We start from the raw sequence: 14,931 nt of genomic DNA on the forward strand, positions 1-14,931 counted from the left end.
TGGTCTACAAAGGGAGTTCCAGGACAGCCAGGGCTATACAAATCAAAACAAACAAAAAACAAAAACAAAAATAAAAATGAAAGAAATCCTGATTGCTTAGTTAAAACAACAATAGAACTTTGTGTTGTTCATTTGACACAGGGCCTCTCATGTAGCCCAGGTTGGCTTTGAATTAAATAGGAAGTAGGGATGACTTGAAGTTCTTATCTGTCACTGGACTTTTGGCCTTTTCATTGGATTCTTTTTCTTCTACCTCCCAGTCACCTCCACCCCCATCCCTTCTAATCCCCCAACACTAGGTAGGAGAGAAAGGAGGTTAGAGGGGAAGGGGGCATTAATCTTGTCAGAACAGTTCCTGCTTATAAGGGGCGTCCAGTTCCTTGGGGCTGGTCCAATCTTCGTTGTCAGGTATCTCCAATCAGCAAGCAGCAATCCAGCAATCATCCAGCAATCCTCAAACAGCAATTCGAAAGCAGCAAGCAGCAGGGGAGCAGCAGGCACCAGTGCCTCTTGGGGTGCTAGTATTTTTATATTTTCTCAAGAGTTCCCAGAATTCCAAACGTAAACTATCTTCAGCTGGCAAAATCACGCTCCCGCCAGAGCACGAAACAAGTAATAGCTGCTGTGGACACTGAAGCAACCTCGTGTTCTGCATCTGGAATTAAAACAAAACAAAAAAAATTCACATAGCATTTCTGCTCTTTTAAAGAAACAAAAATTTCACTACAGTTATCCTCCTGCCTCTCCAACCCAAATGCTGGGGTTATAGGCATGTACCATCAAGCTCAACTCCTACTTTATTCCATGCCCAGGATCTAGAGTGACCAGGCTAAATACTGACTAGAAATGACAGGCAAAATAGAACCATAGATCATTATATAGGTCCTGGTGCAGCAGGGTCAAGAAATTGTGCAAAATCTGGGTTTACTTAAATTGCATTGCAGAACAACATAAACTTTTACATTATCTTAGACTTTCATTCTAGCTGTCTTGACTTTAACCAATGGTATATAATTCTCTAGGAAGCTGGCTTAACCTCCCAGAGTATCTTGCAGTTAGGGAAAGGGTCAAAACTGGCATGTTCTAGATGTTGGCAGAGGACAGAGTGCCTAATTTGAGTCTATGCTATTAAGGTTGGTCTAAAGCCGCATCGAGGGTTTTTTGATGCCACTCACTGAAGTATTTTTCTTTGTCTTGGTACTAGGCAGCTGTATTAGCTACTTTTCCATTGCTGTGACAAAATACCATGACCAAAATGGAGTGGAAACTTCCGGTTTCTTCAGAGACTCAGTTGTGTCACGTGCTGTTTTTCTGGAGACTGTCTTCTGAGAGGATGTTTGGCTGAAGCAGACACGTGGGAGGGTATTGTGCTGAGAACAGACGTGTTTTTCTGGAAGCTGTCTGGAAAAAGGGCACGTGGTGGACACTTGAGAGAATGCGTGATGTTTGGAAAGGGTGTAAGTATAGCCCAACAGACAGTGGTCGATGCCGTGGCATTCTTTCCCTTGCCTTCTTCGCTGATCAATGTCAGGACTTCTGTGACTTCGTAGAGAGCTTCTTATGATATTCCAGCTGCTTCTTGCTACTTCTGCAGACTCTGGTTGATTGTCAGAGCCTTGCTGTTTCTACTGGCTCGAACTGCCCTTGCTGATTTGTGTGAACTGAACTGCTGATGTCCTAACAACGACTTGATGTTGTGACGTCCTCGGTTGCTCTCTACTTTATTCTTATTTATTTGTTGTGGGTGTGGCTGTGAGCGCTCCAGAAAGCACATGGGGTGGGGTTGGGGATTTAGCTCAGTGGTAGAGCACTTGCCTAGCAAGCACAAGGCCCTGGGTTCGGTCCCCAGCTCCGAAAAAACAAACAAACAAACAAACAAAAAAACCAGAAAGCACATGGGGAGGTTGGAGAACAACTTTGTGGAGCTTGGTTCTCTGCTTCAACATTTATAGGGCCCCGGAGCCCAGACTCAGGTTTCCAGACTTTTACAGCAGGCTCCTTTACCAGCGTGGGCCCTTTCACTGGCATAGTTCTCTCTCTGAACCTGGAGATCCCTAGTTCCACTACACTAGGTGGCCAGTAAGCCCCAAGGATCCTCCTGTTTCTACCTCTCCAACTCTAGGGTTACAGGAATATATGCTGTTGAGCCCAGCCTTTCATGTGGATGCTGGGAAAGAAGCTCATGCCATCACCATGCTTGCACAGCGAGCACTGCACCAGTGGAGCTGGGGTCATCCTCCCAGCCCTTCAGTGGGACCATCATGTAGGGTCACCCACCTCCACCCCCACCCCCACCCCGCCCTTCCCGGCCCTTCGAAGATACATCTTGACAGACATTCACACAGGAGACAAATACTCTCACGTTCTGGGGGCGCTTCCGTTTACTCACGAACATTTCCGCTAAGTCTCCAGCTTCCGTTTCTTCAGTGTTTCCGTTCTTCGTTTAAGTTCTGCACATGCAACCACGCGCACAGCTTCTTTGTCCGAGTTAGATCCTCACTGGGAGGGATGTAAGAAATGTGTTCCTGGGGCTGGGGATTTAGCTCAGTGGTAGAGCGCTTACCTAGCAAGCGCAAGGCCCTGGGTTCGGTCCCCAGCTCCGAAAAAAAAAAGAACCAAAAAAAAAAAAAAAAAAAAAAAGAAAAGAAAAAAGAAAAAGAAATGTGTTCCTGTGGAAAGCCATCCGAAACTGAGGACTGAACTTCATGGTCTTTAGTCGACTGGTCAGAAAGAACTTCCCGCAGGTGAAGAAGCACGAAGTCGGCAAACTGCGAAACCCGCCTGCTCGCTCGTGTGCTCGCTTGCCTTTCCAGAAATGTCTTACCCTGGTTACCTGTGCGCTTTCCCTAGATAGTGAAGTGAACCAAAATTTTGGCAACTCTGTTAAGATGAAAACTCGCATGGTCAGATCGATATGGAATAACATTATGACAAGACAAAGATGTCCCAGAGGTGGAAGATAGCCTTCTGCCTGAAGATGGGCTAGCTTGGTGATCTCAGAGTATTGGGCCCCATATCCCGCCTTTGCTTCATCTCTGTCAAACTGAGCAAGCAAATATTCCAAAGCAGGAAAACGTTCTGACGCCTCCTACTAACTTTCTTGTAATGGTGTAGATTTTGATCCTATGTTGATGTTGGTCCTGGCTTAATATTTCATTTGGGAGCCTTGAGAGACAGACAGTTTCTCCCCAACCATCTTATTAAAAACATAAAAAGCAAGCAGTGCTTTCTACACCATGCAACTTAAAATAAGGATTTTGTTTAGATACAAGCTCTTGCTATGTAGCCCAGGCTATCCTCAAACTCATGATTCTCCTATGCCAGCCTTGAAAATGCTGGTGTTCCATATACATGCTATCCTGCCCAGCTTAAGGTGGGATATTTATGGGTTTTTGAGGAGTTCCCCTCAGGTTCCTGTTCAGGTTTCAGTGCCAGAACAGGCTTCAGGAAACCCTGATTCAAAAACAAAACAAACAAAATACCATACAACAGTTACAGTTTGCTTACTGTTCCTCTACAGTGATGAATCATTGCGTAGCAGGTTGGGAATATCGGGTCCCTCATCAGCTGATTGCCTCAAAGACACAGGCAAAGGCCCGGAAGTAGGGGTTGATGAGCCTGCTCCGCGGGCAGCGTGCTTGCCACAACATCCTGACAACCTGAAAGGCAACCGTTATTGGAGGAGTTGTTGGGCTCAAAGCCCAAGTAAGCCCTAGCAAACCAGTCTCAACTGGCTAATTACAGAAACGAGTAATACCAAAACCAGAAAGAGGATGTTTATTCGATATGTCAACATTGTGAAGAGGAACGGAATCCACCTTCGGTCTTGACATGAGGCTATGTGTAACTAAGCAGGCTGGTCAAAATGCTGCCCCAACCGTCACTAGTGTCTCAGCTCCGTTCTCCCACTCTGCCAGGCACCAGGCTTCCAGCCTTTTCCTTTTCCCAGCATGAGATTCCTGGGGAAATTCCAACTTCTTGGGGTCCATTGTTTCGATGGTCTGATAGCCAAAGGGAGAGGCACACGTCTTTCTAGAGTATCTTTACTCCTGCCAGGACAGCAATGGGACTCAGGGTCAGTGTCAGCCAAGACACAGACTGATTAAATGACCGACTGGGACGGGGGTTTCGTGTAGCCCGGGATGACCGCGTCCTCCCCTCAGCCACACACAACACCTGCTGCTTTCCCCAGATCCCGATTCTTGCTTCCTTTTTTTTCTGGACACTGTGAAATCTTGTAATAGCTGTTAGTCCCTGAAACAATGAGTCACAGTTGTGCCTATTCAGTAGTTTAGAAGTAAAATTTAGATACCCAGGTATTAGTATACTATATTAAAGAGAATGTTTTGTATTATATTTATTATGTGCGGTCCCGTGTGCCACCATTGCGTATGGAGCTCAGAGACAGCTTGTGGGTTCAGTTCTCTCCTTCTACCATGTAGATCTGAATTCTCAGAACATGTCTGTTACATTTCTGACTTTTTTTTTTTTTTTTTTTTTTTTTTTTGGTTCTTTTTTTCCGGAGCTGGGGACCGAACCCAGGGCCTTGCGCTTCCTACGTAAGCGCTCTACCACTGAGCTAAATCCCCAGCCCCGACTTTTTTTACTTTTAAAGACAGGTTTCACTGTGTAGATCAGGCTGCCTCGAACTTACAGAGACAGACCTGCCTCTGCCTTCCAAGTACTAGTATAAAGGGATGCACCTCTACCGCTTGGCTTCTAATGCATCTTTAAAAGACAGAAGGCAGAAACGGAGAAGGACGTCTTGACCTTAGTCAGACGGGGTCATGCTTATTGACCACTCAGAGAGGGAACATTATCTCACCTACGGAGAATTGAGCCATATATGAAATAGCACACAGGTGGAGGAGAGAGTGCCTAAAAGGGCGCGGGCGAGGAGAAACAACGACCTTCATAAGAAGGTAAAATTTATTGCATTACATTTCCTCCCATAGTCCCGCCCTTCCGGCCGCAAGGGAAACTGGAAGGTGTAGTCTTTTTTTTTAAAAAAGGGGACCCTATCAACCAGGCTTGACCGCAAGCACTTTTTTTTTTTTTTTGGTTCTTTTTTTTTCGGAGCTGGGGACCGAACCTAGGGCCTTGCGCTTCGTAGGTAAGCGCTCTACCACTGAGCTAAATCCCCAGCCCGACCGCAAGCACTTTTAACCATTGGGGCATCTTTCCAGACCAAGATGATATGTTCTTAACCCTAGGTATTACTGTCAGCACTGGGGATGATGCGCAGCTCCACATTGTCACCCTTAGCATCCCGGGGAATTCCCCTGATTGTGTTGGAACTTCAAGCTCAGCCAAACAGAGCTTCATGGCCACAATGTAGAAACCACTCTCAGGGCTGGTGGGTGTGACACAGAGTTGGGGTTTTATTAAAGTTACATAGAAAGGCAGCCCTGAAAAAGATAAAAGCACACCTGAGGGCTAAGGCATAGTCTTCTTAAAGAAAAGTTGCACAAAGTACGACATACCCAAGTGTGGCTCTGCAAGGGGGAGTCCCAGCCCAGCATGCTGAACCATCCATATTGTACCACGTAATGGTTTTTAGCCAGGAGCCATTGGGACTGCAGGAGCTGTAAATGGAGTTTTCAGTGAGATTCCTAGAAAAGGGCAGGTTTACCGCTGGGAAGGGAAGAAGGCCTTAAGCCATTGTTAACTGTGCAGGGGAATTCTTGCTTGTCGGTTGCTAAAAGGAAGCTTCAGCCACACTCTGGGCCAAGGGCTCCTTTCCCTTTGAATGTTCCCATATTTTTTCTTTCTATCCATACCTCTATCTTTCCTATCTTTTAACTTTTCCCTTTGCCAAACGTCTTCATTTCTCTTCATCTCCCTCCCCTCACCCCTCCGCTTCCCCTTCATCCTCCCTCTCCCTCTATTACTAAAATGCCTGTGTATACATATATGTAGATGAAGAACAACTTTTGGAAGTCACATCTCTCCTTGCATTTTCATATAGGGTCCAGGGATTGAACTTATGACATCAGGCTTGCTTGGTGAATGCTTTTACTATGTGGGCCATCTTACCATTCTAGTTGAACTTTTAAAAAAAGATTTATTTATTTTATGTATATGAGTACACTATATCTATCTTCAGACACACCCAAAGAGGGCATCAGATCCCATTACAGATGGGATTTGGGAGTTAGAAGTTGGAATGGTTGCTGGGAATTGAACTCAGGACCTCTGGAAGAAGAGTCAGCACTCTTAATTTCTGAGACACCTCTCCAGCCACCCTAATTTAACTTTTAAAGGTTTTGTTTTATTAACCTAACACATTAATTATGCATATCAAATAGATGTACAATGATATTCTCCTGCTTCTCCCTCCCAAGTGCTAAGATCACAGCTCCACACAGAGGTGTTTCTCTCTCTCTCTCTCTCTCTCTCTCTCTCTCTCTCTCTCTCTCTCTCTCTTTCTAGGGTGTCACATTATAGCCCAGGCCAGCCTTTAATTTGCAGCAATCCTCCCACCTCAGCCTCCCGAGGGCTGAGAGTACAGGTGTGAATCATTACATTCAGGCGACATTTTTTAAAGCCAGGGATGAAACACGAAGCTTAGCTGTATAGTAGCATTTTTTAAGACCGTGATTATTTCCTCAACACCCAAAACCACAAGTCAAATTGTATATTATGACAGGACGATCTCAGGAGCAAACAGTTCTGCCTCGTCCTCAGGACAGCTGGTAGAACATCTGTACTATGTGAGATACTGTATATGTGATAGAAACGGAATCCAGAATTTGCATGTGCCAGGAAGTGCTTCTCTACTAAAATTAATTCCCAGCTCCTCAAACGCTTTCATATACCACCTGGGATTTAAGCACAGTATCAAACTAGTTTAGAGAGAAAAAAAAAAAAACCCAAAACTAGAAACCATGTAACTTACCTAAGGTTACTTTAGTCAGAACCTCTAGAACTGGGCTCCAAGCTGAGGTTATGGGATCCAAATCCATTTAATGAACCCTTGGGTTAGAGAGATGGCTCAGGGGTTAAAAGTCCTAGCTGCTCTTCCAGAGGTCATGAGTTCAATTCCCAGCAACTACCTGGTGACTCACAACCCTCTATAATGTGACCTAATCCCCTCTGCTAGCGTGCAAATAGAGCACTCACACATGAAATAAATAAATAAATCTTAGGGGGAAAGGTTCCTCATGACAGAGGACCTCAGGGATGCTGTGGTTGACCAGGGCCATCAGAATTTGCAGCAGAGAAAAGGTTAGGAGGGAAAGATGGACTCCATCAATCTTCGTTCATGAATCCAATGGCAAAGGAGTGTTACCTCATAAAGAAATGTCCCCGCTTTTATCAAGTCTTGCAGGTAAAAGCAGGAGTAGAATGTAATTTACCTATTAAATAGTGCTAAGTTTTTGAGAAAGGTGTGATTGACTCCCACCTGTTATCCCAACATTGCAGAGGCAGGGGGATTACTGAAAGTGACAACACTGGGCTACATAGTAAGTTCCAGGCCAGCCTGGGATTCAGCCTAAGACATTGTTTCAAAAAGCCAAACAAATGGAATATAGACCCTTACCCTAGGGTGGATAAAACGACAAGCTCTTCAGCTGGAAGGAAGGAAGTAAGCTATGAGTGCCTCTACTTTGGGAGACAAGAGATTGCTTCTCCAGATGGCCTAGATAGGGGTAGTGTTCTGTGAAATTCCTGCTTCACAGGAAGCACGTCACCAGACTTTTGGAACTATATGGCTTTGTTAGTTTTCAAGAGGGAGAATATAACACTGTATCAGCTGTTCCTACTTCTGTTTCAATATAAAAGTCACTTCTGGAACAAAACCAGACCCAGAGAGGGAGCGGATAGTATGTCCTCCTCCCCACTGACAAGTCCTTACTTGGCGTGGGATTAAGACGCCAAGTAACCCTCCTGTCAGGCTGAGTCAATGGGCAGGATCTATTTCCAGTTCTCGACTTGTCCCCAGATGCTCGGAGTCTCTAGCCAAATAGAATCAGTGCAGAAGCATCTGCTGGTCCCGATTAAGAACTTTATAGTACCCAGGGAGAGAACAGCAGACGCTGCCCAAAAGTGAAGGGAATTGGCAGCTCTCACGTTGTGCAGCCAAACCATTCGTTAGCAGTGGGAAAGGGAAAGGCCTGGCCTGTGCAGTCCATGTTCCTTACGCAAGATGGATGTTATTTCCAGACATTGCCTCGCCTGAGAAGGAGGACTTCCTAGGGGAATTCTCTGCCTGGTACTTGACCTCCACTGCTCTGACCTCTTGCTGAGGCTACTCTCTGACAGGATAGAAAGAGAGGGGAAACTGTGGGAGCTGCAAAGGAAAGGAGCTTCTGACCCCAAAGCCTGGCTGCAGCCTCCTCCATCTAAGAGGGGGAAAAAAAAAACCCAGCACAATTAGCAAATATGTGAGGCCTTCCTCCCTTCCTATCTACAAACCTGCAATTTTCTAGAACTCTCCCCAGAAAACTCTTCTCAAGGAAAGGGCATAGACTAAACCCTTGCACAGCCCTACTGGGTTCTGGTTTTACTTTAGCAGATATAATCCAACGAAGACAATTGGAATCATCTATAATCTCACATATCAGAAGGTAAAAAGGAGAACCCAGGAAGTAAAGACCTCTTTCAGCAAGTCTGGCCACTCTTGGGTCTCAAAGGGTGGAAGGAGAGAGCAAATTTTTTCACTAGGTACCTTCTGGAAGATGAGTGTGCCCTGGTGTACATGTGCACACATCCACACAAAACAAAGAAATTAAACGTAAAGAAAAAATAACTCTAAACATGTTCTTAAAAAGAAAAAGAAAAACGTCAGGTTAGGGACTGAACTGGTTCTATAGAAGAGCAACAAGCACTCTCACCTACGGAGCTATCTCTCCAGCCTATTGTTTCTATTTTGCTTCATTTTGTTGAGACAGTGTCTCGCCATGTAACTCTGCCTGGACTGGAACTTCCTATGCAGGCCAGGTGGCCTCAGGCTCACAGAGATAAACCCATCTCTGCTTCAAAACTGCTGGGATTAAAGGCCTTTGGCCTCTTAGTGTCTTTGGTCACTGTCTGTGTGACTAACTTCTACATATGCAGCATTCTGTAGGTCTTTTGTTTCTGGATGATTCTTTCTGTCATCGGTTCTTGAGTGCTTGTATAATGTAAGCAGTACTGAAGATTGAACAAAGGGCCTCACGCATGCCAAGCAAGGTTCTGTGTGCACTGTAAGTGATATAACCTGCTTCCTTGGTTTTTATTTTGTGTGTGTAGGGTTGTTTTTGTTTTTGGTTTTTTTTTTTTTTGCCACAGAGTTTCTCTGTGTACCCCTGACTATCCTGAGACTTGCTCTGTAGACCAGGCTGGTCTTCGATCCGACTGAGAGATCCACCTGCCTCTGTCTCCTGACCCCTATACCTGACTACATAAGTTGTTCAAAAGGATCCTAAGAGGACTTCCCTACTTTTTAAAAAAGAGATTATATAGTCTGATAAGGCCACAAGGGTCAAAGAAATCAGTGCTATACTGAGCCATATGGAGGTTAAATGCTTTTTTTTTTTTTTTAAAGATTTATTTTATTTATTATATATATAAGTACACTGTAGCTGTCTTCAGATACACCAGAAGAGGGCATCGGATCTCCTTACAGATGGTTGTGAGCCACCATGTGGTTGCTGGGAATTGAACTCATGACCTCTGGAAGAGCAGTCGGGTGCTCTTAACTGCTGAGCCATCTCTCCAGCCCGGTTAAATGCTTTTTAATATTCTCTGACTGTATTGTTCTCTATTTCTATACTGTATTATTCTCTGACCATTTCATATATGTATATATTGTGTTATTCTCTGACTATTTCATATGTGTATATACTGTATTCTCCATTTCAATATATGTATGTATGTATATATATATATATATATATATATATACTGTATTTTTGTCATCGCACCCCCCATTACTCCCTCATCTCTCTGCTACTTGCCCTGAATACCTTCCTTCCCAAGTTCCCCTCCTAATTTCACATCTTTCATTTGCAGTTTTATTAGAGATGCTTGAATGTACACGGGAAAGTTATTTGCTGGTGCACAGGCAACTTAAAAATGGCTACATTGGGGGTTGGGGATTTAGCACAGTGGTAGAGTGCTTGCCTAGCAAGCGCAAGGCCCTGGGTTCGGTCCTCAGCTCCGGAAAAAAAAATGGCTACATTGTTGAAGAAAATGACTTCGGGTGCTATTGAAGACATTCCAGGATGGTTAAGAAGGCTTACTGTCAAACACAGGCACCCAGGTAAACACTGTGGCATGGCAGTGCACTTACTGTAACTCCAAAGCTGTGGGAAGCAGACAAGAGCCTCACTGGAGCTTGCTGCCCATATACGTCAATCATAAGACACTCTGGAGCTGGTTTTCTCCTGCTACCTTATGGGTTCTAGGGATCAAACTCAGGTAAGTAGGCTTGTGTGGCAAGAGCCTGTCTCTATTGTGCCATCTCACTAGCCAAAGACACTATTTCAAAAATCTGTACCTACTGTGCCACCTCACCAGCCAACTATCCTATTTTTTTTAAATGTTCCCCTGTCTTTTTATCCTATCTCAGAGTCAGCACTGAACAAATTCATTTGCATGAGGCTGGATCTCAGGATTTCTGGCTATGAGCAGGCATGTTTGAAATATTTCATACCAGGCTAAAGTTTGTGAGGCTGTTGTCAATGAATGGCAGGAGGGGAGCAGCTAGCCAGACTCAAGCTGGCACAGAATCAACAAGTTCAGGAGGAGATGCTGTGGAATTCAAACTGGCGGTCTAGAGTGGTAATTGTTTGAAGATTATTGGGGGGTTTATAATCTGCCTAGAGATCAGATGAGTCGTCTAGGTCATTGGAAATTAAATTCTAAAATAGAGACCAGAACAAAAGTCTAGTCACGAAGGTAGGTGTGCTGGCACATGCCTTTACTCCTAGAACCGAGAGGCAATTCTCTGTGAGTTTAAAGCCAGCCTGCTGTACACTGCACGTTCTAGGCCAGCTGAGGCTACCTAGTAAGTCCCAGTCTCAAAATAAAACAAAACAACAACAAAAACCAACCCTGCAAGAATAGAGGTTCATTGGGGCAACTAACATTTAGAATTTCATCAAGATGAGACCAGTGGAAGGATGATGGCTTGACCTAGGTCACAGACTGGAACTGAGAGTTAAAAATTGTTCCCAGGTGCCAAAAGTTGGATAACTTACCTAAGTTTATGTTGTGAAGGTGCACTGTTAGAATTCTATCAAGAGGGGTTGGGGATTTAGCTCAGTGGTAGAGTGCTTGCCTAGGAAGCGCCAGGCCCTGGGTTCAGTCCCCAGCTCCGAAAAAAAGAACCAAAAAAAAAAAAAAGTCAGAATTCTATCAAGAATTTTTCTTGTTGTGATAAAGAAGGAAAAAAAACCCTGACAAAACAACTTAGGGAAAGGGATTTATTGCAGCTTGCCACTTGAGGTTACAGTCCATGGCAGGGACGTAAGGCAGTCATGGAAGCAGGTAATCACATCACATCCACTGTCCAGAGCAGAGAAAGAATACACAATGTTTCCGAGTGCTCAAATTGCTTTCTCCATTCTTAAGTCATCTGGGACCCAACGGTGTCCTAGAACAAAGAGACTCTAAATCCTGACACATAGGCACATCCCAGACTGATTGTGCCAGCTGATGTTGCTGCCAGTGTTAGGGAATTGGGGTTGGGACTGTATGTCGCATACCTTGAGCTGGCCGAAGACTCGATGTGTAGCTTAGGATTGCCTTGAACTCCTGATCATTGTGCCCCTACCTCACACGATCTAGGACTGCAGAGGTGTACCACCACACTCTTGTCTCAGTGCTGGAGAACGTTAAGTCAGGTCCTTCAAGAATAACAGGTCCATGAGCATGCACTTCTGGTTTGCATGGTTTATAAGTGCTGTGAAATGACTAATTTTGGGCATTACTAAAATGGATCCCACTGAGCTACCCTCAGCCAGAAGATCTAGGAAGCCAATTCTGACATTAAGGAGACTGTCTATAACACTAGCCAGGAGACATTTGTACCAGTTTCTGATTGGAATGGTAATGAAGATGTTGGAGCTAAATGCTGACATGCCTCTGTTCCACAGATCCCAATGAAAAGAAACAGTCTGTGGTTTTAAGGTGTTTATTGTCATGGTGGAAAGTGGATGAATAAAACCGCACCCCACTTATCAGGGTGGACCTGAGATTAAAAATCTTTTGCAGGGAGGAGTGTCTGGGAAAGAAAGTTCATTGGCTAAGCCTCCAGACCTTTGGGTACCTCATTGTAATAGAGAGCTGCCTTGAGCCTACATGACTTGAGGTCACGTTCTCTACCTATGCAGGGGCATGGGGCATTGCCCTTACTTGACTGATGGCCACAAATCTATGGAGGGATGTGGTTAGTGATGGGGTCTGGTTTCCCGAGAGCCAGGCAAAATGCCTACCATCCTTTCATGGTCACCGGGGATTCAAGCCTTTGCTCAACCAGGAACCAGGGTGCCTTTCACGGTCCCATGGAATTGATGGTATTGCTCATGTGTTTGTGGGGTCAACAGAAGATGCATATCCTCAGAGTTGGCACTGCCATAACGTTTGTTCCAGTCAATTCTACAATCAAGTACAAATCATCTCTGAAATAGGATTTCACTTTGTTCCTTTGGATGGCCTGAAAGTTAAGGCCCTGTAGACCAGGCTGGCTTTAACTTACAGAGATCCATCTGTGTCTGCCTTCTAAGTGCTGGGGTAAAAGGTGTGTACCACTAGGCCCTGCATTGAAGTATGTCTTGAAATGTACCATGAAGGTTTGTATGAGGTTATTCCTCAGGACCACATGGGGTTCGGTGTCAAGAACAAGACTCTGTAGCCAGGTGGTGGTGACTGCCGCAGCTGATATAATTACTGATGAGTCCGGGAGTGTTTAAAGTTTCTCTCTCACTGTCTTCTGAACCATCTTCCTGCTTGTCAGCAACGGACAGTTGCTGCGAGTGTCGTTAAAGCAGGACACCAGATGGCTGCTGGAGTTATCACATGAACAAGTCTGACCAGTACACTCAGAGGGGTCAAGGAAGGTCATCTCTAATACTTGCCCACCCCAGTTTTAGTTAGTGATGGAAGCATGGTCTCAGAACTACTAGACTCGGTTGGGTATTCAAGTTCTATAGGAAAATGCTGGATAATGAAGAGGCTCTTCAGGAGAGAAGGAAAGGAAAACTTTCATGTGTCCAGTTGTCTTTTTTTTTTTTAAAGATTTATTTATTTATTATATATAAGTACACTGTAGCTGTTCAGACACACCAGAAGAGGGCATCAGATCTCATTACAGATGGTTGTAAGCCACCATGTGGTTGCTGGGATTTGAACTCAGGACCTTTGGAAGAGCAGTCACTGCTCTTAACCACTGAGCCATCTCTCCAGCCCCCAGTTGTCTTTTTTTTTACTGTGTGGCAAATGTGGTGATTTGAATAAAAATGGCCCCCACAGGCTCACATACTTGCATGCTTAGTTCCTTGTTGATGAACTCTTTGGGAAGGGTTAGGGGGTGTGGCTCTGTTGGAGAAGGTATGAGAGCTCCACTCAGATGGACCCCTGCCTTCCACCTTGTTGAGTCTTTGTTTTTTTTTTTTTGTTTTTGTTTTTGTTTTTCCTGCCTCCATTCCCACCATGAGTTTCTGGAGATTCTCTGCCTCTATCTCCCTTTAGGAGTTGCTGGATTAAAAGCATGTGCCACCACTGTCTGGTGATGCACTGTCTTAAAAACCAACAGACAAACAAAGTGGGCCAATGGGGATGGCTAGTCGGGTAAAGGTGCTTGTGGTGCTAGCCCGATGACCTGAGTTCAATTCCTTGACCCCACGCAAAGGTCAAAGGAGAGAACCCAGCCCTTTGACGATCACATTCATGCCATGTGGCACCTACATGTACTCACATAAAAATAATAAATAAAAGCCAGGTATGGTGGCACATGCCTTTAATTCCAGCACTCAGGGGGCAGAGGTAGGTGAGGCCTCCAGTCTACAGAGCAAGTTGCAGGAGGGCTAAATCCTGTCACAGAAAACAAAAAACAAAAAATAAAAATAATAAAAATTTTAAAAACAGAGAGGTAGAGCTGTGCAGGATAGCCCAGTGGTTAAACTGCATGGGAGGCAAGCAAGAGAGCCAGGATTTAGATCCAGAACTCATGTAAATTCTGGGCAGGCATGGTGGCATGAAATTCCAGGCCTCGAAAGTGCAGGCAGGGGATACCTAGACAGCAAACAGAGGCTGGCTTGATGAGGGTTTGACTGGGAGATTCAGCCTCAGAATATGGTGGAAGATCCCTTAAGGAAGAGTCTCAATATCAACCTGGAGCCTCCACTTGCACAGGCACACACATGGTCCCATACAGTGTGGCCATGTACGTCTGAATATGAATAAACTCACATATATCATGGGCATGGACATTTGTGTCTTAGTCAGGGTTTCTATTCCTGCATAAACATCATGACCAAGAAGCAAGTTGGGAAGGAAAGGGTTTATTCAGCTTACACTTCCACATTGCTGTTCATCATCAAAGAAAATCAGGACTGGAACTCAAGCAGGTCAGGAAGCAGGAGCTGATGCAGAGGCCATGGGGGGATGTTTCTTACTGGCTTGCTTCCCCTGGCCTGGTCAGCTTGCTTTCTTATAGAACCCAGGACCACAGCCCAGGGATGGCACCACCCACAATGGGCTGTGCCCTCCCCCTTGATTGAGAAAATTGAGAAAACTGAGAAAATGCCTTACAGCTGGGTCTCATGGAGGCATTTCCTTAAGGGAGGCTCCTTTTTCTGTGATAACTCCAGCTTATGTCAAGTTGACACATAAAACCAGTCAGTACAACTTGTGAAAAAAAAAAAGTAAAATTAACTTGTGTCAGAAGCTAATATTTTACAAGGACTGGCTGAGGTTGCTGGCTGCCCATGGACTTCTTTCTGT

The 14,931-nt window shown here is 44.8% G+C and overlaps 1 long non-coding RNA gene across 2 annotated transcripts in view; it reads right to left on the reverse strand.

The window, feature by feature from the left end:
• The window catches only part of LOC120096550 (uncharacterized), a 5,252-nt gene extending 75 nt beyond the window's left edge, over positions 1 to 5,177 (reverse strand). Inside the window, exons 1-3 of one of the 2 annotated variants that reach the window (XR_005493082.2) lie at positions 4,826 to 5,177; positions 3,508 to 3,659; positions 1 to 655 (exon numbers count right to left, since the gene is read on the reverse strand). The exon at positions 1 to 655 is cut by the window's left edge and continues 75 nt beyond it. This is a non-coding gene — a long non-coding RNA (uncharacterized LOC120096550). Of the gene's footprint in view, positions 656 to 3,507; positions 4,050 to 4,825 lie in introns of both variants that reach the window. The other variant, XR_005493081.2, reaches the window with a different exon arrangement.
• Between the last annotated feature and the right edge of the window lie 9,754 nt (positions 5,178 to 14,931).

The sequence above is a fragment of the Rattus norvegicus genome, chromosome 14 (genome assembly GCF_036323735.1).
Source record: "Rattus norvegicus strain BN/NHsdMcwi chromosome 14, GRCr8, whole genome shotgun sequence".
Lineage (NCBI taxonomy): Eukaryota > Metazoa > Chordata > Mammalia > Rodentia > Muridae > Rattus > Rattus norvegicus.